Below are 25,335 nucleotides of genomic sequence, written 5' to 3' on the forward strand. Positions count from 1 at the left end.
AGCTCCTGTTCGCCCAATAGTTAATAGTTTTTAATTCCATTATGTAATTTTTTGATCATCCTGTGTTTCCAGAAAAGTTAACTGAATAAAACCGGAGACTGTGTGTTTTCACTATTTTCCAATTCATATTTAAACATGAAATGGTGCACAGAATAAGCTGTCCTTTGTGAATTTTTATTTTCTCAGCTCCTGGCACAATAGAGGGGTAAGCTGGGGTCCCATTTTCCTGCGTGGCTTTTGCTTTAAGGGAAGTTTGGGTTTGGTTCGTACTTTGCTATCTAAGAGTATGTTCAACCTTCTTGAATTACCTGTCGTGTTTGCTTTTCCACTGAATGTTGTGTATTTGGACAAGAAATGTATTTTTCTGTATGGGTTTCTGATGGCCCAGATGTTCATCAGAGTAGAATTTCTCTCTCCACACTGCTGCCATTGGGCAGTTTGGTAGTTCTATAGTTCCTAGTATTGAGTTGGGCACACGGTAGATTCAGGTCGGGCTGTCATTCCTTTTGCAAGCTGTGTGATACTTTGTTTTATCTGGGTTTGCCATAGATGTTTGCTCGGCCTTGGGATGGCTGTAGATGGCCACTTGCGGTGATTAATTTCACGAAGCTCTCTAGATCCCGTTTAAGGTCTAGCTGATTTTCAGGAACAGTGTTACTGAGGTATAAATTACATACCATAAAAAGCACCCGTTTCAAGTGTGCAGTTTCAGTGATTTTTAGTCAGTTTACCGAGTGGTGCGGTCATCGGTCATCATCCAGGTTTCAAACATTTTCACTCCCCGATAAGGTCACTCACGTCTTCGGGAATGTCACGTCATCCATTCCTGCTCCCCCTGCCAGCCCCAGGCAGCCACTAATCTCCTTTCTGTCTCTGGAGATTTCCCTTTGCTCAGAACCCGATGGTGAGAGGTGATTTAGTGAACCTTCCCCGCCCCCTCTCCAGGAGAGGGATACGTGGGCAGAGTGCGGGACGGGACGAGGAGCCTTGGTTTCCTCCCTGTAAAATCAGGATAGTGATGGGTTGGTTGCAAGCTCTCAAGGTGGAGCCATGCGGGAAGTAAGTCGCTCTGTAAAAAGACGAAAACGTTTACGTTTAGGGACTTCCCTGGCAGTTCAGTAGTTAAGACTCTGCGCTTCCACTGCAGGGGGCACAGGTTTGATCCCTGGTCGGTGAACTAAGATCCCGCATGCCCTTGCGGCACGGCCAAAAAAAAAAAAAAAAAAAAAGAGAGAGAAACGTTTACTTGTAGTCAGCAAACTGTGAATCTAGAGGAGTTCATCGTATATTTAGGGTCGTGTTAATCGTGAAGAATCGTGCATAAAGGGCTGCATTGGACAGGTGAGGAGTCTGGAAAAGGAACTGCGTTTACAGTGATGGGCTCAGTCCCTGGAGAACCCAGGACACAGCCATAGGGCAGTCAACCCTCCATGCCCCTGCTGCCTCCTTCTTGAAATCCCGTCCTTTTTCTTTCATGGCATTGGATGTTAGACTTTGACGGAAGTTCCATCTTGGTCGGGAAATACCTTAGCTCAGTGGTCCTCCACCAAGGGCAGTTTTGCTCCCAAGGGATGCTGGACGATGCCTGGGGGCCTTTCTGGTTGTTACCAATGGGGAAGGGGTGTCACTGGCGTCTAGTGGATAGAGGTCAGGGCCGCTGCCCAGCATCCTGTAACGCAGGGGATGAGGCCCCAAGGCCCACAAAGAATTACTCAGCCCAAGAGGTCCTTAGTGCCGAGGTCAAGTACCCTGCCTTAGAAGCTTGAATCTCGTGGTTAAAGACTTAGTAAAGTTGAAGGACTAAATCCCCCATCAGACTTACAAAAGAAGTTCAGAAATCTTTCCGTCCTCATGCATTCCAGGGAAATATGGATCTTTTTCTAAAGCAAAGGACAAGCAAGGTTTTGGGAGCTAACTTTAGAGAGAAAAGAAATTCCTTTAGAAGTATTCATTTACAAATAAACAGCGAAATTACACGAGACGTCTGGGGCCACCCCTTGGCTTTGGTCTGGAAATCACACTTCATCCTTATCTCTTCCCGGAGAACTGAGAAAGGAGGGCGAAAGATCCTAAGCCTGAGTAAGGACTACACGTGATGACTGTGCGGGAAGGGAGTGCCTGCTGTGAGCCCAGCCTTTCAGTGCTCTGCTTACGGCCCACGGCCCTCCCTCCTCCCTCCGGGGTTTTGGTTTCTCTCGGTTTCTATAGGGTTTTCAGTTGCTTCCCGGAGTGCGCAGGGTGTCATAATAGCCAGGCCTCCACCCCTTGTTTTCTTCGTCTGGTCAACCTTTGAGCCCCCTGAGAAGTTCAGGGCCCCCTGCCTGGGCCCCAGCCCGCTTACCTGTGTGCGTCCCCTTCTCTGTCCTGCATCTCCCAGCAGGAGCTGCCCCGCACCCCTGCGGCGCGTGTTTCTACCCTGGGGGCCTCTCCCTGCCTGCACCCCGGCAGCCGGCCTTGCTTTGGGGGCTTCCAAAATGCAAGGCTTTCCCTCTGGACAGATTCTGGTTTTTGTTTCTTCTTCCTGTTCTGAGCTCGTTCCTGTTTCTAAGGTGACACCTAAGAACCTGCTGGTTTCCCTGAGTTCCCGCACTGTGGGGTTGTAGCGTCCAGCTCCTCCAGCAGAACAACCGATATTAACAGTCCGCGGTGCGACGTGGGAGATTCTGTTTCCGGCACGTTCAGCTGTCCACGTACCGCTGTGTAGTCTTGCGTTCTTATCTATACGGGCTCATAGTACACTGGTTTTCCTTCATCTGCTTGCTTGCTGTGTTTACCACTTTGTTAAGGTGTAATTGAAGTACAGTAAACCAGGCGTATGTAAGGTGTGCACGTTCGTCAGTTTTCTCCTATGTTTGCTGTCTTGATTGTGGTGCTGGCTTCTCGGACACGTGCATATCAAGATAACACGTATTTTCGTGGCTTCCAAATTTCCCTGTGCCTTTCTGTAATCTCTCTCTGCTTCCCTCCGCCTCGGGGCAACCATTGATGGCTTTCTATTACTAGATAGGTTAGTTTGCATATCCTAGAATTTTATATCAGTGAAATCACACAATATGTACTCATTATTTTGCCTGGCTTCTTTCGGTCAGCATGGAGATTTTCGGCTTCATCCATGTTGTGGCCTGTGCCACTAATTCATCCCTTTTTGTAACTGGGTAGGCTTCCATCAGGTATGGACGCACGGCCGTTGATCCATTCACCCGTTGTCGGACATCTGGCTCGTTTCCATTTTGGGGGTGGTTATGAATAGTGCTGCTCTAGATATTTCCGTGACCTTACCAGTGGTTCTCAAACTTCATTGTGTACCAGCACCCTGTGGAGGGCTTGTGAGAGTGCAGGTTGCCAGGCCCCATCCCCAGGATTTCTGAGTCAGTAAGTCTGGGTGGGGCCCGAGACGCTGCATGTCCAGCAAGTTCCCCGCTGATGCTGGAGCTCCTGGTCTGAGGCCCACGCGTGCCTTAGAGGAGGTCTCTGTAGACTCTGATCGTTAGGTGTTCCAAATATTTCTCTCCTAGGCGGTTCCTTGTCTCATAATGTTGCTTATGGTCTCAGTCACCAAGCTTCGCTTTTTTTTTTTTTTTAAAAGGAATTCCTTTTTATTTATTTATTTATTTATTTATGGCTGTGTTGGGTCTTCGTTTCTGTGCGAGGGCTTTCTCTAGTTGCGGCGAGCGGGGGCCACTCTTCATCGCGGAGCACAGGCTCCAGATGCGCAGGCTCCGTAGTTGTGGCTCACGGGCCTAGTTGCTCCGCGGCATGTGGGATCTTCCCGGACCAGGGCTCGAACCCGTGTCCCCTGCATTGGCAGGCAGATTCTCAACCACTGCGCCACCAGGGAAGCCCCAAGCTTCGCATTTTTGTATGCTTGAATGTGTCAGTCTTTCCTCTTGGCTTCCTTATTACGTCAAGGGGCTAATACCAAGAATAACTCGGGAGGTGTGGGTCGGCGTGCTGATGAACGCCAAACGCCAGCTCTTGTGGGATCTAACTTGTGCCCTGTCTGCGGTTGCTGGGGTCACCTTCTGAGGAAATGGTCCAAGCCCAGGTGGCGCGGCATTGGACCCAGACCCTGCGCCAGGGGCTCCGCATGCTGCTGTGTCCACTGGAATCTTAAGGCTGCTCACCCGCCTTTCCTCTCACAGGGGAACAATATCCATCCCATCCCCTCCCATCTGAAACAGCCAGTCCCAAACCAATAAACGTATTTTACTTTCAGTTTGCTTTTCAGGGGTCTAATCTGAATCGGCTAACTTGGAGCAGCCAGAAGTTACCAGGAGACGTTTGTTGCCGTAGCCAATGTATTTGTTACAGTTATTTTTTTATTCTGGAGAGAGATAATACTTTCATTGTAGAGAGTTGCTTTAACTTACTGAGAACGGTTACTTTTGCAAAATCATCTTCCTGCATTTCATCATGAACCCCAGTCGTCCCACTTTGCTCCTGAGCCCGTTCCATAAACCACCTCTGGTCACAGTTTGCTACTGACCTCTGCTCAGGCGTTTCAGAATCTTTACTGTGGAGTGGGTTGGTGCGCAGGATTCCAGGCTTGTTAAGTAAACTAACCTCCTTGGGATGGTTAAATTTTTTAAAGTTTGCAGTGACTGTAATCATTGGCTAATATCCTAGTGGTTGTTTCTTCTTCCTCTTCCTCTCTCTTCTTCTTCTATTTTTTAATATGACAGCTTTATTGAGATATAACTTATATACCATGCAACTCACTCATTCAAACTGTATAACTCAGTACTTTCCTGGTATTTTTACAGAGTTGTGCAGTCATCACCACTGTCTAATTCTATAGCATTTTTATCACCCTGAAAGAAACCCCTTACCCATTAAGCCATCACTTCCCAAATCCCCTCTCCACCCAGCCCCTGGCAACCAGTGATCTGCTTTCTGTCCCTGTGGATTTGCCTATTCTGGACATTTTCTATAAGTGGAATCACACAATATGTACCCTTTGCTGTCTAGCTTTTTTCCCTTAGCATCAGGTCTTTGAGGTTTGTCCATGTTGTAGTGTGTGTTATTCCAGTTTCTTGGTAAACATTTTGTGGAATCTCTGGGTCATCAAGGAGGGCTTGGGGCCTGGGGTGGGGAATCAGGTGGAAGAATGTTACGGGCTGGGTAAACCCGGGGCACGGGCTGCTCCTTTCGGATTACGTTGAAATGGAAAATGGTTCATAGATGGAGCAATGTTTATAAAACCATTTCCAGTTCAGCTTCCAGTTGGGCGTAAACTGTATCTGCTTTCTCCTTCTCTTTAGTTGTTCCATCTCTTCCCCTAAAGATCATCATAGAAAACAGTTTTGGTCAATTAAAGCTGTACCTGCTGACCCCTCTTTTGTGCTGCCTTTTTGGATGGGGTTTTATTTTATTTTATTTTTTAAATTTATTTTTGTCTGCGTTGGGTCTGTGTTGCTATGTGCAGGCTTCCTCTAGTTGTGGCGAGCCGGGGCTACTCTTCGTTGCGGTGCGCGGGCTTCTCATTGCGGTGGCTTCTCTTGTTGTGGAGCATGGGCTCTAGGCCCGCGGGCTTCAGTAGTTGCAGCACGCAGGCTCAATAGTTGTGGCAGGCGGCCTCCAGGGCATGTGGGCTTCAGTAGTGGTGGCACGTGGGCTCAGTAGTTGTGGCTCGTGGGCTCTAGAGCGCAGGCTCAGTAGTTGTGGCGCACAGGCTTAGCTGCTCCGCGGCATGTGGGATCTTCCCGGGCCAGGGCTTGAGCCCGTCTCCTCTGCATTGACAGGCGGATTCTTAACCACTGCGCCACCAGGGAAGTCCCTGGATGGGATTTTAGAGTGTCCTTTCTTGGTGTGAGACATAGGAAGCCTGTAGTTCCCAAGGGGGTGGTGTGAAGTTGCTCTGGGGTCATAGGGTTCCAACCAGCTAGACTTTGGCTGCTTTCTGGGGCCTCCCTGAAGCCACAATGCTGGCTTAGTCTGAACCAGAGTCGTAGAGTTGTTTACTTTTCTGAATTTATAAACCTTCTGCCTGTGTAGAGCCATAAATTACTGTTCCAGGGTCAAGTGGGAGAATATGGAGGCTGATTTTTCTCTAGCTATCCATAGGCACGACTTTCTGGGGTGTCTGTGCCTCGAACAAAGAGCTTATTGGTAAGGCTGAAGGTCATGTGTGTTTTCTCCATTGATCTTATAATTGACTGTGTTAGTTTCCTGTCACTCTTGGGACAGATGACCCCAAACTTCCTGACTTGAACAACTCCACTTTATTATCTTATAGTTCCAGGGGTTACAAGTCTGAGATGGGTCTCACTGTGTCAGTGGGGCCGCCTTCTTTTCCAGAGGCTTTCGGGAGAAGCCACTCCTTGCCTCTTCCTGCTTCTAGAGGCCTCCCGCATTCCCTGGCTCATGGCCCCTTCTTCCATCTTCAAAGCCAGCAGTGCGGCATTTCTCTGATCATTCCTCTTTGGTCACATCTCTCTCTGACCACAGCCTGGAGAGATTGCCCACTTTTTAGGGCTCACGTGATTACATTGGGCCCCCACCATATCCAAGATAATCTCCCCGCCTCAAGATCCTTAACTTCATCGCATCTGCAGAGTCCTTTTTGCCGTGCACGGTAACATTGTCACAGGGCCCAGGGATTAGGGCATGGGACTTTCTGGGGGCCATTATTCTCTGGCTCCATTGACAGTCTTCAAGGAGACTTATTTCCTTTGTATTCTGTCTCTTAATTTATTCCTCTGAACCCTGCAAGGTTTGTATATTTATTTAATATTTGCTGTTTGTCTCCTGAGTGATTCAGAAGTCGTGGAGCTGTTTGGTTGGCATGCCTGCCTTTCACTGAGGTGCAGCCACTGGCTGAGTCTTGATTTAACTCTGAGCACACCCGGTTGTTTTCTTTCGTGGAAGGACCCGGGATTTTTGGTGCCGATCGAACACATTTGTACGTCTAGACCCTCTCTTCTTCCCAAGAACTCCATACTTGGTGGGTGGCCCTGCCACTGTCAGTTTGAGAGTCTCTCGGGGACTCTGACAGAACTATTCCCTGGAGTTAGTGTCTCAGAGTCTGAGTCAGCTGTGGGAAAGACCACCATGATGTGAGAAGAGTGGGGCTTGGCCCCCAGGACTTCAAAGATACCATGTGTGCCTTTATGGGGACTGAATTGGTGGGTTTGTGGCTCCATAAAAGAGTGGAGGAAGACAGGTGGGGGTAGGGACAGAAAAGTCATAATAATATCCACTTGTTAATCAGCATTTTGGTTCAGAGATATTTGGGGAGTGTATTAGTCAGCTTTCTGCTTTGCTGATGATGCGTAACAAACAGCACCCCCGCATACAAAGGCTTACAGAAACAAGCACTTATTTCTTTACAGAATTTTTTAAAATTGAGGTAACGTTGGCTTATAACATGTAAGTTTTATGTGTACAATACTGTATTTTGACATCTCTGTACACTAGAGCGTGCTCACCACCGAAAGTTTAGTTTCCATCAAAAATATGGAATGCTTCATGAATTTTTGTGTTACCCTTGTACAGGAGCCATGTTAATCTCTGTATCTTGCCAGTTTTAATATAAGTGCTGCTGAAAAGAGCACCAAGCACTTATTTCTTGTTTACTGGTCAGTGGGTGGTGAGGTGTGGCTCTTCTGGGCTCAGCTGGGTGGGATCAGGGAGGCCTGGTTAGGCTCTGGGCTGGGTTTAGGACTGAGCTCCTAATTTCCTCCTTCTGAGGCTAGTAGGCTCTTGGGGCATGTACTTCTGCCTCTCCTATCTGGCATAAGAAGAAGCCAAGCTACATCACGCAGTCCCGTTTAAAACCTCTGCCTGTCCCCCCCAACTAATGCTCGTTGACCAGAGCAAGTGACGTGGCCAGATCCCACATCCATGGGCTGGGGAGGGCTGTTCTGGTTGGGAGGTCATGCAGAGGGGGCAAAATGCACGTGTGTTAAGGGGCAAGAGGGAAGAAGTGGGATTGTGATACCTTCTGCCCTGTTGGTGTGTGGGAAGGAAGATGACCCCAGTGGATGAGACTGAGGCACCCAGTTGTATCCAGGAAAGTAGCCCTGTAGGCGGATGTTGGAAGCAGCAGGTGCTTGTGAAATATGTAGCTTCCTTGGTTCCATCTTAGAACAGGGCTTCTCAGCTGGGGAGGTGGTAGTGGGGGGGCGGGTAGGGGAGGCAGTCATGTCCCCCCGGGGACATTTGGCAACATCTGGAGACCTTCTGTTGTAGTAACTAGGGGAGAGGGTGCTCCTGGCATCTAGCGGGCAGAGGCCAGGAATGCTGCTCAGCATCTAAGAGTGCACAGGACCGCCCCCCACAAGGAATTACCTGGCCTGGGTCCACATGTGCCCAGGCTGAAGAGCCCTGCACAGATGCAGTTTCCAGGTGACTGCGTGCACTTTGAGGTTTGAGTACCACGTCTCGCAGGACTGTCTCCACTGGGAAGGGCAGTTGGCAGTCCTTTCCATATAAAGACATAAAGCCCTCCCGAGGAAAAAGGAGTTGTTTAACCTCTCACAGATGGCTGTGTGGAAGCAAGTTACAACCCAAGGGTCTTGGCTAGGTCTCTATGATTTCTGTGACTTATTCTCATTGGCTTTGTACTGTCTTAATTCTTTAAGTTTTATTAATTTTTTTTTGTTATTGCACAGCCTAATAAATGGACCATTTATTTGGTGTTGAAAAATCTGTTTTTTATGAGGAGATTTCCATTATGAGCTTAATACTCTTTTTTTCCAGGTGGCCTTTTGCCCACTGTTTCTCTTACGCATGTATTTTCTTCTTCCGTACCAGAAAGACTGCATGCAAGTACTTGGTAGCAGAGATCATGCCTTAGGTTTCCTTTCTGCTCTGCACCGTAGCGAGCACGTGGTAATTATGGGTCCGTTGCTCATGGTGTCCTTTGCAGTGCACGTTGTGCTGCGTGGTTAAGGGTCGTTGGTCACGTTTCCATGGACCAGCCTTCTGTATCTTGCTGTAAATTCTGTTTCCAGTCTTCAGGGGCTGATGGTTAGCGTGTTGACACTCAGTTGCTATGTGGCTAAAAGGAAGTTTCGACCTCATTAGAGGAAGGAGCCGTGTCACTGAGAGGCTGACAGCCACCTTCCTCCTCCCACACAAGTGTTGTTTCATTTTGGTGATTGAAATGTTGAGGGTATGAAAAAAAAATCAGGGTGTTTGACTTGCTGGCAGGACAAGCAGAGGACAGTGCTGTGAGTGAGTGAGCGAAAGCCTGTCTGTTCCCACCCGCATCGTGCACAGCAGGCAAATCGAGTTTTTCTCCTAAAAACCCGGTTGGGGAAGCATTTGCTCTAGAGGATGCTGTGTCACCTAGAATTCGCTGTCATCAGATCAGCCAAGTATCACCTCTTGGGGCGACCAGCAAGTGACGGAAATAACTTTGCTGTGCAGAACTTTCTATTTATCTGTTTCATTCTTTCTCTTTTCTCCTTCGGTTGAGTGCTGTTTAAATGAAATGGTTCTCCTTGATTGTGTCTTTAGTACAGTAGTTGTGAGAGCAAGGCTTTTGTTCTTCCTGATTCCCTGTGTGAGAAAAGACATCTCCTGGCTTGTGGGATGCAGCGGAGGGAGGGTCAGGACCCACCGAGACAGTTCCATCCTTCAGCTGTCCTTTTTAATTTTCATTTCATTTTTTAAAAATTGAGATATAATTGACATATAACGTATTAGCTTAAGGTGTGTAACATAATGATTTGATATATGTAAACATTGTGATATGATCATCACAATAGGTTTAGTTAACATCCATCATCACACATAGTTACTCATTTCTTTTTCTTGTGATGAGAACTTTTTTTTTTTTTTTAAATCTTTAGTTATTTATTTATTTTTGGCCGCGTTGGTTCTTCGTTGTTGTGTGTGGGCTTTCTCTAGTTGCAGTGAGCGGGGGCTACTCTTGGTTGCGGTGCGCGGGCTTCTCATTGCGGTGGCTTCTCTCGTTGCGGAGCACAGGCTCTAGGCACACGGGCTTCAGTAGTTGTGGCAGACGGCCTCAGTAGTTGTGGCACACGGGCTTAGTTGCTCTGCGGCATGTGGGATCTTCCCAGACCAGGGCTCGAACCCATGTCCCCTGCATTGGCAGGCGGATTCTTAACCACTGCACCACCAGGGAAGTCCCGTGATGAGAACTTTTAAGGTTTATTCTCTTAGCAACGTTCAGATATACTCTAGTATTGTTAACTATAGTCATGTATTACGTTGAATCCCCAGGACTTATTTACTTACTTACTTACTTATTTATTTATTTGGCTGCACTGAATCTTAGTCGCACATGCGGGATCTTTCGTTGTGGCATGTGGGATCTAGTTCCCTGACCAGGGATGGAACTCGGGCCCCCTGCATTGGGAGTGAGGTGTCCTAGCCGCTGGACCACCAGGGAAGTCCCAGGACTTAACTTATTTTATGGCTGGAAGTCTGCACCTTTGATGCTCTTCACCTACATCCCCTCTCCCGCCACCTCTGGCCACCACCATCTGTTCTCTGTGCCTTTGAGGTGTCAGTTCTTCTTTCCCAACTTGTTGCCTGCCCTGTCACCTCCTTGGCTGTGAGGACACCGAGTTGGTGTGTCTGACAAAGCAGATGACCTAGAAAGCCACACGTAGTAAAAGAGAAGATGAAAATAGAAGTATGTGAACTAAAGTAAAATTATGTGAACTAAAAAATGAGAAAGGCCCTGAGCTGCCACATTTCCGCATGCAAGTCTAGCAATGTCACATGTTATGCCACCAACCTTGGTAATTTTTCCAGCTGTCCTTTTATCTAAAATACAACTTACATGAAAATGAGCCCATCCCTTGCAACTTAGTGGTTAGGAAACTAGAGTCAGGTTTGGGGAAAGCAACCCTCACCTTGTCAGACCCGACGCCCCCCTCCCCCCAAGAGGCACCTGGACTGTTATTCATGGCGAACAGGTTGAGCTGAAAGGCACTTGGGAGGAAATGGAACTTCCCGCTCTGTTTGGCGTGCCTGTATCAAGACGTTCTGAGCCCCGATTCTTGTCTCACAGCAGGTGGTGGTTCACGTTACTGTCGTTTGCGGAGGAGAACGTTGTTGAGGTTGGGGGTGGGTGAGTGTGTGAGCGCGCGCAGGGGGGAGAGGAGCAGCCTGATGAAACCGTTTGGAATGCAGGGAATATGTCAGAAGATGTGCTTTCGAGGACAAACAGTAAACTTTTGGCAGTAGGCTGAGTTTGTGACCTGTGACTCAGACAGTGTGATTGAGGGAGATTCCAGTGGTCATTTGCTTCCAGCCTCCTTCTTATCGGTGCCACGGGGCAGTGTCTCATTCAGCTTTCCAGAACACTCTCTAGGAACTCTTTATGCTAGACGGAGATGGTATTTCTCCTCTCGCTTCACTGTGGTTTAAAGAACTGGGAACTGGCGTTATGAGCAGTCTCCACGTTCCTTTGATGATTGTGTGATTTATCAGTGGAGAGTTGCCCGTGATCTTCCTGGCCCCTGACTTCTCACAGGGTACCTGCCCTCACGGTCCACCTGTGGAACACGTATAATGGGAAGTGAAGACTTTTAGAGGTAGGTGGGTTCTCCTGTTTGGAAATTGGGGTTATTTGAGCCAATGCAAGTCAGTTGCTGACCTTACCCAAGATTTACTGCATTAAATCAAAGAAGATCCATGTAACTGTAGGTTATAATTCTGTTTTTTTTTTTTTTTGGTCCGATACCAAGACTGATGTTTCCCTGGAAAGAGCCTTTGAATAGGAGCAGAAAGATTGAATTTTAGGCCTAATGCTATCATCAACCACCCATGTGACACTGGCCCCAAGAGAATAAAGGAATCATCCTGTTTCTTCTGTCAGCTGATCACTTGGGCCACGTGTTCTCCAAAAGGTTCCAGCACACAATGTGATTGATCCATTTTCAAGACTGTCCTCAGCCCCTAGTTTGAGTTACTGCTATTATGGGGGATTGCTCTATCACTCACAGCGGTAAAAACTGTGTATGGTGAAACCCAGTGGCCAGAAAGCTGTCTTTGGAATGTTCTCTTGTCACCTATTAGGGAATGCGCTGTAATAATTATGTTCCCTGGAACTTTTAATGACTAAACTGCCTTGAACAGGAACCAGGAAAGGCCCACCTTCCAGCAGATTCCATTCTGTGGGGTTGTCTTAGAATTGAGGTCTGAGAGCATTTCTTGATTAACTAGTCAGGTGGGTGTGACTTCACTAAAGGCCAGTTTGGACCCTGTCGGAGAAAATCAAGTTCAGACACTTAGTCTAAATAGCAGTGAGGAATACGGTTACCTTTATCTCATTATCTAAGCTTTCTTTGGAGGATATACAAGCTTGTACCACATGTGACAAGCATCACATATGGAGGCATTTTTTTCCTGCTTTTTTCCCTGAAAAGTCCTTGGGGAATCATGTCATAGACTATTTGGAGTAAAACCAAAACCGACCAGACAAACAAAAAACAAAGCAAAACAAACAAAGAAAAAAGCCATAGTTAAATTTTTTGTATTAAAATATTTAGCTTGAGAATCTTCATTGAAAATCAGTAATCTTTTGCAGATTTGTTTAAATAGGCTTTGGTGCCTTTTAAGAAGATTTCCTTCCTGGTTGCTGTGTTTGGTCCCTTCAGAATTTGGGTTAGAACAATTCTCCAGGGAAGCAGCCATGTTAAACTGGTTCACTGTTAGGATGGCTTACATTACAGAAGAAGTTTCTACCTTTAGCCCTCTTTTTCTGCTGGTTTGCTTTCTTGGAAGCATTATCACATCTGTTCTTAGGGGAGTTATAAAAGAGGAGAAAAGAGTTAACACACCGCGTTTTGTAACCAGCGTTGGCTTCTTGCCCTGGGTACTGTGTTTTTGCCATCCGTTTCTCGCTTCAGAAAAGCAGACGGGGTCCAGCGCTTCTCTGAGAGCTCCTCCTGAGCAAGGTGGAGGCGTGCAAATGGAAGGGGGCCGCAGGGATGCCTGCTGGGGCGGATGCGCTCCAGAGAGAGGGCAGGGGTTTATCTCCACTCCCCATCGTCTGTCATTTCATTCTCTTTGGCTCCGGCTTTTTCCATTCGTAGCTGCCCTTGTTGTTTGTTGGAACCAAACTTCGCCTGTACAGAAGGGCTGTGGGCAGAGGGCCTACACATGAAGTCGCTTAGCTTGCCCTGATGTAGTGAAGGGATCATAAAGGGATGAGGACAGGGGAAAAGCTGAGCACGGGAGGGGCGACCGTGTCATTCCATACAGGGATGTCTGTGGAATAGGAAGACACAGAAAAATGGTTTTAGGGTTTTTTTTAGGTCGAGTGGAGATTAGTGATGGCTACATCTGTATGTGGCTTATGTCTATGGTTGATTTTCCTTATTCACGGTAGTTAAACATAAAGTTGCTGAGACCTCATAGAAGCTTTTGCTTCTAGGGGAAACAGAGGGGTTCGGTTCCTGCAGGCCTCTGGTCACAATATTTTCATCAACCAGTCACTGCATAACCTTGTTTTACGTGTGTTTCTGCTTAAAGACACCTTATTGACTGTACTGTCGATTCATCCACGTTGAAGTCACGGTCAGCAGCACGGTAGCTCATGCCTGAACCAAGCTTCTCCAACACACGTGTTCCCTCCCTACTGCACAGCACAGCCGTCTGGCCCTTCGGAACACCAGACAGCGCTGCAGCACCGTGCTTGGGGGCTGTTCTAAGCAGAGATGTCACCAACAAAAGCACAGAAATGCGAAAAACGTGACAGTAAATAGACCACGGAGAGCACACTGGTTTACGGCCTGGGAGCTGAAACAAGAAGGTAGCGCGAGGCCTCATTCCACTTGAGCTGGGAACGTGTGCACCGAGCGGCTCGACCTTTTCACACCGTGCTTGGTCCTTCAGGGACCACACCACCTCAGGTATTGATCTGGGGTTACAGATAGGTTTTAGCAAATAGGCAAATTCACGAATACTGTATCCTCAAATCATGAAAATTGACTCTATGTGTATACACAGTGTGTGTCCCCGGGCATTAGATACAAACACGTACACAGGTGTCTATTTTCAGGGACTTTAACGACCTGAAAGCAGTCAGCATTATAACATAGGGTTGGCTCCAAAGTTCGTTCGGGGTTTGGAAAAATCTGAACGAACCTTTTGGCCAGCCTCGATAGTTGTGTCCTCTGGTCCCTCTGGAGATGCAGGGAGAGGTTCAAGTGTTTTAATGGGGGGCAAAGGCCTGTGAGAGATAAATGGGGGACAGGACTGAGTAAGGAAAGCCTCAGGACCTCGACGCGAATCTGATAAAGTTTGAGCCAGCCCCCCCGACCCCCCGTGAGCTCTGGAGTGGAGACTGCCTGATGGTTAGAGAGACATGGCCTTGCTCAGTCGTGGGGCTGCTCAGAACAGAGCCATGGAGGATGGGCAGGTTCTTTCTTTCTTGAAAGGAAGAACTATGCATCTCCATTCTGGCGCAGTTGTAAACCAAATTTTGGATTTCAGTTTTATATATTAAAAAATTATTTTGCACCCATATGAGGTTGAATGAAGCGGCATCACCATTTCGGATCAAAAGTCGTCAAGTACCGGCAGCGTCTAACGGTCTAACCCAACAGAATCTTTTCAAGGTATAATGACATTGTTTAAGATGAGGATAACATCTATGTCTTAAATTGCTTGTTGAGAAAAATCCACTGTACCTCATCCGAAACATGTCTTGACCCGCCATGGAAGCCAGTCCATGGTGTCCGGACTCCTGGATGATGCTTGGTTTTATCAGGACAGCCCCTCCCCCAAATGATGCTAGAAAGAGAATCAAGGTAGTATGAGGAGGTGCTGCCTTTGTGTGTATGTTTCAGGTTGTCTTAATCCGTGAACAAGCTTTTCTGAGCAGCTCCTTCCTTTGCCGTCAGGTGTTGTGGGTGCTGGACACTGGAGCTCCGTCATTGAGTAGGTGTTTTAAGAACAAACGGCAGATTTACAATTACAGCTTCTGCAGTGATGGGGAATATTCAGTGCCATTTGGTTGAACATGTAACCACCACTGTGTCAAGTTAATAACTTCTCAACTTGGTCTTAAAACCAAATACACGCAGTTCGTTTCATTAAAAATACCTAAGTGGTCAAGGATGGGTGGCTTCCAATGGTGGTAGAGTCAATTTTTAAAAATTGAAAGGAAAGTGCTTTGTTGTGATTTGCAGTTCATATAGATAAGTTCTATAAGCAGTTTGGTTTTGTCTGTTTCAGGTGAGATAAAGTGTGAGACTCTAATTGAAGTATAGGTGATTTACAATGTTGTGTTAGTTTCAGGTGTACAGCAAAGTGATTCAGTTTTTTATATATATTTATATGCACACAGACACACACACCCACACACACTCTTTTTCATGTTCTTTTCCATGATGGTTTATCACAGGATGTTGACTGTAGTGCCCTGTGCTCTACAGTAGGACCTTGTTGTTTATCCATTCTCTGTATGTACTGGTTTGCATCTGCTAACCCCAACCTCCCACTCCATCCCTCCCCCACCCCTCCTCCCCTTGGCAACCACAAGTCTGTTCTCTGTGCCTGTGAGTCTGTTTCTGTTTAGTAGGTATGTTCATCTGTGTCATATTTTAGACTTCCTATGGTATTTGTCTTTCTCTGACTTACTGCACTTAGTTTGAAAATCTCTAAGTCCATCCCTATTGCTGCAAATGGCATTATTTTATTCTTCTTTATGGCTGAGTAGTATTCCATTGTGTGTGTGTGTGTGTGTGTGTGTGTGTGTGTGTGTATATATATATATATATACCACATCTTCTTTATCCCTTCATCTGTTGATGGATATTTCGGTTGTTTCCCTATCTTGGCTATTGTGAAGAGTGCTGCTGTGAGCATTGGGGTGCGTGTATCTATTCAAATTATAGTTTTCTCCAGATATATACCCAGGAGTGGGATTGCAGGGTCATATGGCAACTCTATTTTTAGTTTTTTGAGGAACCTCCATACTCTTTTCCGTAGTGGCTGCACCAACTTACATTCCCGCCAGCAGTGTAGGAGGGTTCCCTTTTCTCCACACCCTCTCCAGCATTTATTGTTTGTAGACTTTTTGATGATGGCCATTCTGACCGGTGTGAGGTGATACCTCACTGTAGTTTTGATGTGCATGTCTCTAATAATTAGTGATGTTGATCATCTTTTCATGTGCCTGTTGGCCATCTGTATGCTGAGACTCATTCTTTAAAAGGCATTTGTCCTCACCTGCATTCCTAGGTACAATGTCCTTCAGCCAAATAGTCTCCAGGAACACACAAAGCTGTAGTTGGATGAGGTTGTGTTTGCTGACCTGTTGCGTTGAGGGGGCCGTGGGACATCTCAGTCACAGGGTGCTAAGAAGACCTTAAAAGAGTTGGGCAGGGTTTAAGGAATCGGGTCCCTGTCTGAGATTAGTGGTCTCTGAATTGTTTATGTTCCAGCAGGAGAAGGCTGAAGCCTAGCCGTGAGTGCCAGGCCAGCTCCCAGCTGCCAGTGGCTGCTTTTCTCTGTTGCTTAATACGTACGTGATTGAGAGACTAGACGAGTGATTGATTGGGTGGGTGTGTGCTTCTTTATGATCACCCGTTTTTAATACCATGCCTTGTAACAACTGGATGTGGTCCTGGTGTCACCTTTTAGCTTTTGATGCTGATGGAAGACCAGCTTAATTCCAGCAGAGCCTTGCCGGGAAGGGAGCTGAGCGTGACTCAGCATTATGGAACGTCAGGCTTAGTGGAGGTTGAGTTGTAATGTTGGCACTTGTTTGTGGTTTATGTTTTAGAGTTTTGGGTGTATTCTTTTTGATGCTTTTGTGAATGATATTTTCTTAATTTCATTTTCAGATTGTTCACGTCAAGTACTTGCAGGATATTACATTTTAAGGCAATAGGAGACCTTTTTTCTTGCTAGTTACAGAAAGAGATTTTTTTCCTGGTTCACTGCCTGTGTCTGTGGCACTGCGTTTTTAATGACCAGGAAGACCTTCTGAGGATTCGTTGGCTTCCTTTGGGTTTGCCGCTTTTTAGTTCTCCAGGGCACCAGTAACAGAGACTGTGTTCGATTTTTTAAAAATTTATTTAGGTAATTTTCATTTAAAACGATTTATTTTGGTTGATTATAGACCACAAGAAGTTGCAGAAATAGCGCCGAGAGGTCCTGTGTGGTGTCAGCCAGCTTCCTCTGATGGTGACGTCTTACATAAGCTTAGAGCAACAGCAAAACCAGGACATCGGTATGGCGCAGTATGGTTACCTCATCCGCAGTCATTACTGGGAGTTCACCAGTGTCTGCTTGTACTCTCTTATGACTTAAAGATAAGCATGAGTAATATCTTCTCTTGCAAAACTCCAGTGGAGCATAAGTTGAGCAGAAAGGGACGGAATGAGTTGAGGCTGTTAAACAAGCACCCGTGAAAGATGCCCTTGACTTTCTTGGCGGCCGAAGTGGATGGGGCAGGTGGCAACAGCCCCTCTGGAAGGCAAGAGGATGCTTTGGGTGGTTAAAATCCAGATGCGGGCGGTGCCTGAGCTCCATGTGGGGCATGCACCTTTTGTTTTCAGTGCTCAGGTGAGAGAAACCATTTCCCCTTCAAGCTCTAGGCAGATTGATGGAGAATATAATGGGGAGGAGAACCCCCCAGCTTGTCCATCACAACCCGAAATCACTGGCCCCGGATTCAGTTACTTAATCAGTTCCCATACCCCTTATTTTGCAAACGGATGGAACAACCTCTTTTCTCCCCTTCGGTGACGGTAGTTACTGTGTTTGGCGTTATCCACCCCACTTGGACCTCACTTTGGAATTTCCTTCTTCTCTTCCGTTTGGATGGTTTGCCACATGTCTGGCTAGGAAAGTGGAGAGGTAAACTAAGCGTATAATGGACGTGAATCTTCCACTGCATGGAATGTGGCCGAATGATTTTTCCTTCCCACCTCTCTTGCCGTGAAGGTGACGAGTTGGAACTGGTTAATGATAGTCATGAGACACCCCCGAGTTGTGTGACTCTCTGTAGGGGGGGGTGGCAGCACTTTATCTCGAGAGCCACGTTGCGGTGCGTTCCCCGCCTGGGGGTTCTGCGCGAGCTGAGGACAGTAGCTTGCAGTCTGGGCCTTGAGAAGCCCCTGTGAGTGAGGCGGGGAGTGGAATTGCAGAAGCCATGGTGGCTTATGGAGACTGCGGCCGGGCTGCTGGACTGGCTCGCACCCCTGAGATGTGATGAGACTGGGAAGGTAGCTGTGAGGGCCGTTGGTACCAGGGAGCCTGTCAGACACTCACAGAGGCTTGCGGGCTGAACAAAAAAGGGTTTGATCGTCAGGAAGTAGATGAGTGGTTGCCTAGGACCGGGGGTTTGGGTAGTGACTGCTGAAGGAGAGGGTCCAGGGCTGCTTCTGGGGATATAATGCACATGTTCCAAGGTTGATTGTACTGATCATGGTTGCACAGCTCTGTGAATATACTGAAAGCAATTGAACTGTATACTTCCGACGGGTGAATTGTGGGGTATGTGATCTGTATCTCAATAAAGCTCTTTTACAAAGGGTTCGGAACCGCTTTCATACTTTGAAGCTTGCTCTGAAAATATGGCACGTGATCTCACGTGGTGGTAGAAGCTCCTCGTGCATGGACATGGTGTAACTTTGCGTGTGGGGAGAGCAGTTTCAGAGTGATCAGTTCCGGAAAAAGTGTCCCTGTCTGTTATCTCTACTCCGCCACAATTGAGAACCAGGCGTCCGCGGTGAGCGGGCAGAGTGTGGCTGATATCAGAGGAAGTGGGGCGCTGTCCTCTCTGTTGTGTATTTTCCCTTTTCTCACCCTCCTTAGCCTCCTCCCCGCCCCCAAACAACAACCAACCAACCAACCAAGAGAAAGCGTGAGATGGGGATGTGGCGTGGCTGAGTGGCCGCATTCTGTTAGAAGAGTGCATATATACGGGAGGGAAAATAAAGCCAACGTACAGCAGCCCACCCTTTCTCAAGGGCCAACATAGAGACAAAGATGCAGATAGCAGAGGGCAGACTTGTAATGCGTCCTTCTGACTATTGAGAGGTAAGGAAAATTTTGAAAACAGTAGTATCTCAAGTCACCCTTTTCACCTTGGTTGAAAGCGACATAGGTGGTTTTCCTTCCTTGGGCAAGGGGAATGCATACAGTGCACGTGCTGCAGATGGATGGCCTCTCTCTGTGTTGCTCTCCAGGGAATCTTGCTTGGAGGTGATTAGAAGCGCATCATCGCTCGAAGGAATGTGAACTATTTCTCCATTCATAAACGGAGCTCAATAAAAAGCACATCCAGGTGGTCATTTAATATTTCCTGACACTCAGCGATTTTGCCATGAGCTTTGTGGAAGTGGCCGGGTGCTGAAGCTAGTCACAGAATGACTGAAATTGCCCAATTGCCGGTCAGGTTAAAAAACCATCGGCACTTAGTCTCCTAAAGAAACGTTGTCTCAACAGCTGTCTTTTGCTCTTTTGTTTCTGCACGTGGTAACATGTCTTGTTGCAAGCTGTACCTGCTATACAGTGGTGAGGGAGAGCTGAAGATAGAGGCTAGAGACTGAGATAGCTGGATGGAGAGCAGTGAACGAGGAAGTGGCCCAGGAGAGTGGGGAGGCAGGGCCCCCCTGGTGGAACCAAGCAACGCTCCTTTGTGTGTGTGAGAGTTTAATCTGCGGAGAGGGGATTTCTTTGTGACTTCCTGCATGTTGAAACCTGAGTGGCCTGTCCTGCCTTTGACCTCTGCTGTTTGGACTGTGGCTTCATTCACGTGTACCTGGTTCATTCTCAGTGCCAGGGTCACATCCCTAGGTTGACACCTGAACCTGAACTTTGGGGCTTGAATAGGGATGTAATTGAGCCTGGAGGCGGGGGTGGGGTGGGAGAGAGGGCGTGAGATAAGGATATAAAAATCGTTCGTGTTGGACCTGTGACTTTTTGGGTGCCCGCTGACCGCAGAGCAGTGTCCTGGGTACTTTCTGTAGTTGCTTTTGAGCCTGCACAACAAATCCAAATCCAGAAAGGCTCTTCCTGTTTTGCAGGTGGGGAAACTGAGGTCAGGGCAGTGACGTACCAGGTCTACCACTTGGAACTGGGACTTCAAAGCCCACGCTCTCTCCCAGGGCAGCACCGTGCTTCTCAACAGTGGAAGGTTTTCTTACCCTGAGTTCATTACACTATTCAGTCTTAGGATTCCACAGGGGCTCTCGGGAGTCGTGGGGTACGGGCCGGTGGCTGGATGCCAGGGTTGTGTACGTGGGAGCCCTGGAAAAATGACGGTGTCCGATTCCAAAAACGTCTCTTGAGCCAAAGCTTGAGATAGGCTTCCTTGAAGGCAGGGGCCAAACTTGGCCTGCCACCTGTTTTTGTACAGCCTGCGAGCTAAGAATGGTTTTATATTTTTAAACGGCCAAAAAAAGAATAATGTTCTGTGACACATGAAAATGATATGAAATTCAGAGTTTTCTTGGAACCCAGCCACACCCACTCATTTAGATACTGTCTGTGGTTGCTTATTCCCTACACAGGCTGTTGCAACAGAGACCCTCTGGCCCCTGGAAGCCTGAAGTGTTGACTCTCTGGCCCTTTCCAGAACCAGCATGTGATCCCTGCCTGTTCTGAGGCCCATACCACCTCCCTGGTGTGACCTGCACTTCCTCCTCTCTCCTGATCTAATCTTCATTTGCATCCTATTCCCATCTAACCTTGCTTGCTGGAGCCTGGTATTCCACGATTAGAGAGTCATTTGTTTGACATGAAACTTTGTCCCAGTTAAAATCCTGGGAGTCCCAGGAGAGGTAATACATTAAGCTCTACCAGTCATTTATACCACAGGATTGGAAGGGATTGATGCTGGCTTTGTCAGAGCAGAGCAGGGCTGTAGCAGAAAAGGAAGGGGTACAGGGTGCGGCTATGCTTCGTGGGAGAAGAGGGGAAGTTGGGTCATCCAGAAGAGACCTTTGTTCATGTCCTGCTTTTTCTGCATCCCCGCCTCAGTCACCCAGAGGCTGGCAGTGTTGGTGGACGAAGGCCACAGCAAAGCGCCTCTTCTCCCTGGAAGATGCCCTGCCCACAATAGGCCTGGGTGACAGCCAAATGCCTGGGCTGCTCAGAGCGGAATTGTAAGGCAGGGCCCACAGCTAGGAAGTGGTACCACTGGCATTTGGCTTGCACAGTCTTCTTCCTGAGCCCTGATGCTAGCTACATTCCAGTGCCTTCTGTGGAAGGCTTGGCTTAACATACTAAGGGTGGTGACCCACTTCTTGCCTTTTTACTCGCTGTTTTTGATGGTTGCTTCTCTTGAAGCCTAGACAACAGTGAAAACATGTGGGGAAGATGAAATGTTACTAATTCCTGTCTTGCCCGTAGTACCTGGTACCCCATACATGGGAGAAAACCCACTTCCCCCAGAAACAGCATGGTGATTCAGATGCTCGGCATTGAAGCATACGATCGCCACACTATGGTGTGCTACTTGGATATTTTTCATGGCCAGTTTACATTTCAGTTCCATTTGCAGGCTTTACAAGGCCATTCTAGACTGGCTGGGAACTTGATCATAGTTTTTTTTTTTTTAAATTTATTTATTTGTTTATTTATTTTTGGCTGTGTTGGGTCTTCGTTTCTGTGCGAGGGCTTTCTCTAGTTGCGGCAAGCGGGGGCCACTCTTCATCGCGGTGCGCGGGCCTCTCACTATCGTGGCCTCTTGTGGCGGAGCACAGGCTCCAGATGCGCAGGCTCAGTAGTTGTGGCTCACGGGCCTAGTTGCTCCGCGGCATGTGGGATCTTCCCAGACCAGGGCTCGAACCCGTGTCCCCTGCATTGGCAGGCAGATTCTCAACCACTGCGTCCCCAGGGAAGCCCTTGATCATAGTTTTATAGCATTGTTTCTAGGGGAAAAACATTTTTGAGTGAGAAACCAGTGAAGCCTTGGACAGTATCCCATCTGTAATTTGGAGGCCACTCTACTGTCAAGATTTCTTCTTTACACTTGTCTTGTTTTACTTTTTTTTTTTTTTAAAGTTAATTAATTAATTAATTTTTGGCTGTGTTGGGTCTTCGTTTCTGTGCGAGGGCTTTCTCTAGTTGCGGCAAGCGGGGGCCACTCTTCATCGCGGTGCGCGGGCCTCTCACTATCGTGGCCTCTCTTGTTGTGGAGCACAGGCTCCAGACGCGCAGGCTCAGTAGTTGTGGCTCACGGGCCTAGTAGCTCCGCAGCATGTGGGATCTTCCCAGACCAGGGCTCGAACCCGTGTCCCCTGCCTTGGCAGGCAGACTCTCAACCACTGCGCCACCAGGGAAGCCCCTACACTTGTCTTGTTTTGATGTGCATGGTGGGAAGCCAGAGCGTTCCATTAGCTGTGGTGTCCAGGGCGGCTTCTTTCCTTCGCAGTTCTTCTGCTTTCTTTCCGAATTTGTCAAACCCTTACGACAATGTGGTGGAGGCATCTACGTCCTCTGGTTGGGAGTGGCAGGGAGAGGGGGTTGGGAGAAGGGTTAAAATTAGCCAGAATTTAAGAGCAACAGTGACAGCCAGATCATTTTTCCTGTTAGCCTACTTTGAAAGCTGCCAGAACGGTGGTAGAGTGGAAATTCTCTGGTTTCTCTTGTCCTCCTCTGCTAAGATCTAAAAATAACGTAAGGAGGAGCTGGGTACATGGCCCTTTGATCTCCTTGGCCTGGGATGTTTCTGGTTAGGAGCAGAGGCTCCCAGGGACTCGGTGTTCTGCAGCGAGTGTGCGGGGAGCGGGGGACGGTGGGTGGGGCCTGTTACTGTAATCTGCCTGGGTCCGTCCCTGCTTTCCGTTTCTTGCTTCTCTAAATATTCTCTCTGCACACCTTCCCTTTACGCCCCACCAGCTGGAGCATGTGTACGGAAGACTGGAACAGGACAGATCCCACCTTTATAGAGAACGGTTGGACTGGATTTGTTAGCTGTTTTATTGAGGGCCTCCTGTTCCAGAAGAAGTAGAACAAATATTTGACTCCCAGAGGCCCTGTGGTATAGCTGGGGAACACAATGGCAGGGTTGGATTTCACGTGTAGTAGAGGTGTCGGGAGTGCCCTGGAGCGTGGAGGTGGGGATTGCATCAGCTGAGAGCTGGTGAAATGGCCTGGAACCAGGGGCAGAGATGAGGTGGAACCCTCCGTGGAGGAGAGCTGTGAAGGAGTGTGTCCCTGAGAGCCCACGGAGTCAGAAGAGGTGGGAGGAGGAGCCAGAGAAGCAGGGTTGTCAGGGCTGCCGAGGTGGGATTTGGCACATAGAGACTGGGGATGACTTGTGAGAATCCAGGTGTGGTTTTCAGGGTAGGAGTGGTGAGTCTGCAGCTGAAGACGGAGTATGTGTGATGACGGGTGAAAGGCTGGAGGCAGTGGGTGCGCATATCTCGGGGGAGAGGTCCAACCTCAAAGGTCACGGGAGAAGAACAGCCTTTGGGAGGGAAGCCAGTATGGGGGAAGGGGTTTTTAGTGGGGGGAAGGCGTGGTGTTTGAGTGAAAGCTAACAGGAAGTGAGAGGTTCAGGAGGTGAGATGAAGGACGGGGACTGTAGTTCTTTGCCTTGGAAAAGGAGTAGTGGGGACATTGCTTTTGGGACAGATGAGAAGGTGGTAAGTGCATAGACTTTGGGAGCAGAAAGGAAGATGATTCCTCTTAAGAGTTTTACCAAGATGAAGGTCTTGGTTTTCTAAGAGAACAGGGGGTCCTGACTCAAGGGAAGCCAGAGATGGTAGGATAAGCGGATGCAGGAGACAGATTAGGCTTTCAGACTGTCCTTGGGAACAGAGGGTGTGAGCTTGGGCTGGGGAGCTTGGCAGCTTCTCTTCTTCCTGCCTCACCCCCTCTGCTATCACCAACCCTACTTGGAATCGTAAGCGCCCTGTTTAACCTACCCTAGGTAAGGCTTTCTGTTTGAGAGGTTATTTGAACTCACTCGTTTGGTTTTTAAAAATCGATGGATTGGGCTTCCCTGGTGGTGCAGTGGTTGGGAGTCTGCCTGCCGATGCAGGGGACGTGGGTTTGAGCCCTGGTCCCGGAAGATCCCACATGCCGCAGAGCAGCTAAGGGAAGACCCAACGCAACCAAAAAAAAAAAAAAAAAAATCAATGGATTGAAGCATAAACCAGGGCAGACTGAAAAGGATTGCTTAAAGGTGGTCTTACCGAGCACTCTCCAGCGGCGCTTTCTGCCATGATGACGTGTTCTGTATCCACACTGTCTAGTAGGAGAGCCACTGGCCACGTGTGGCTGTGGGTTGTCTGGGCTTCTAATGAGAGGGCACGACAAGGAGGGCTTATTTATCTATTTTTTTATTTAATAAATTTATTTATTTTATTTATATTTATTTTTGGCTGTGTTGGGTCTTCGTGGCTGCGCGCCGGCTCTCTCAAGTTGTGGCGAGCGGGGGCTACTCTTTGTTACGGTGCGCAGGCTTCTCATCGCGGTGGCTACTCTTGTTGCGGAGCGTGGGCTCTAGGCTCATGGGCTCCAGTAGTTGTGGCTCGCGGGCTCAGTAGTTGTGGCTCATGGGGTCTAGAGCACAGGCTCCATAGTTGTGGCGCACGGGCTTCGTTGCTCCGCGGCATGTGGGATCTTTCCAGACCAGGGCTCGAACCCATGTCCCCTGCACTGGCAGGCGGATTCTTTTTTTTTTTTTTTTTTTTTAAGTCTTGGTATCTTTTTTTTTTTTTTTAAATTTATTTATTTATGGCTGTGTTGGGTCTTCGTTTCTGTGCCAGGGCTTTCTCTAGTTGTGGCAAGCGGGGGCCACTCTTCATCGCGGTGCGCGGGCCTCTCACTATCGCGGCCTCTCTTGTTGCGGAGCACAGGCTCCAGACGCGCAGGCTCAGCAATTGTGGCTCACGGGCCCAGTTGCTCCGCGGCATGTGGGATCTTCCCAGACTAGGGATCGAACCCGTGTCCCCTGCCTTGGCAGGCAGATTCTCAACCACTGCGCCACCAGGGAAGCCTGGCAGGCAGATTTTGAACCACTGTGCCACCAGGGAAGCCCACGAGGGCTTATGTAAATGTCTGAGTGGGATGGTCTGTCAGCAGAGCCTCCAGGGGCCGTGGCTTGGGGTAGGGCTGAAAGTGGCTGGCGGGGAAGTGGCCGGGGCAGGGTGAGGGCAGAGGACTAGTAGGGGGAAAAGTCTAGGTGCTCACGGCCCCCATGAACCAAAGCTGGACGAACTATATTTTACTTGCTTCTATTGATATTTCTTCTTACTTATTAATTATGCTGTAAACTACAGGAAGTTTGGGACTCTGCGGTTTTTCCGCTGAGCCTGGGAAAGTGATGGGCCCCGGCAGCCTTTTGCTAATTCTTCGCTAATGGATCACTGAAGGGCGTCTCTGATGACAAGCACCGGGGAGATGGCTTGATCTCCTTGGGTTCAGGGAGGGCAGGAGAAC

General features: G+C 48.2%; 1 protein-coding gene and 1 non-coding gene across 6 annotated transcripts in view; one reads left to right on the top strand and one right to left on the bottom strand.

Moving 5' to 3' along the window:
* The window catches only part of TBL1X (transducin beta like 1 X-linked), a 226,573-nt gene that overhangs the window by 12,533 nt on the left and 188,705 nt on the right, over window positions 1-25,335 (top strand). The gene's annotated exons all lie outside the window — the stretch shown is intronic.
* On the bottom strand, window positions 7,450-7,553 carry LOC118889307. The gene has a single exon (XR_005018452.1). It is a non-coding gene; the product is annotated as a U6 spliceosomal RNA (small nuclear RNA).

The sequence above is a fragment of the Balaenoptera musculus genome, chromosome X (assembly GCF_009873245.2).
Source record: "Balaenoptera musculus isolate JJ_BM4_2016_0621 chromosome X, mBalMus1.pri.v3, whole genome shotgun sequence".
NCBI lineage: Eukaryota > Metazoa > Chordata > Mammalia > Artiodactyla > Balaenopteridae > Balaenoptera > Balaenoptera musculus.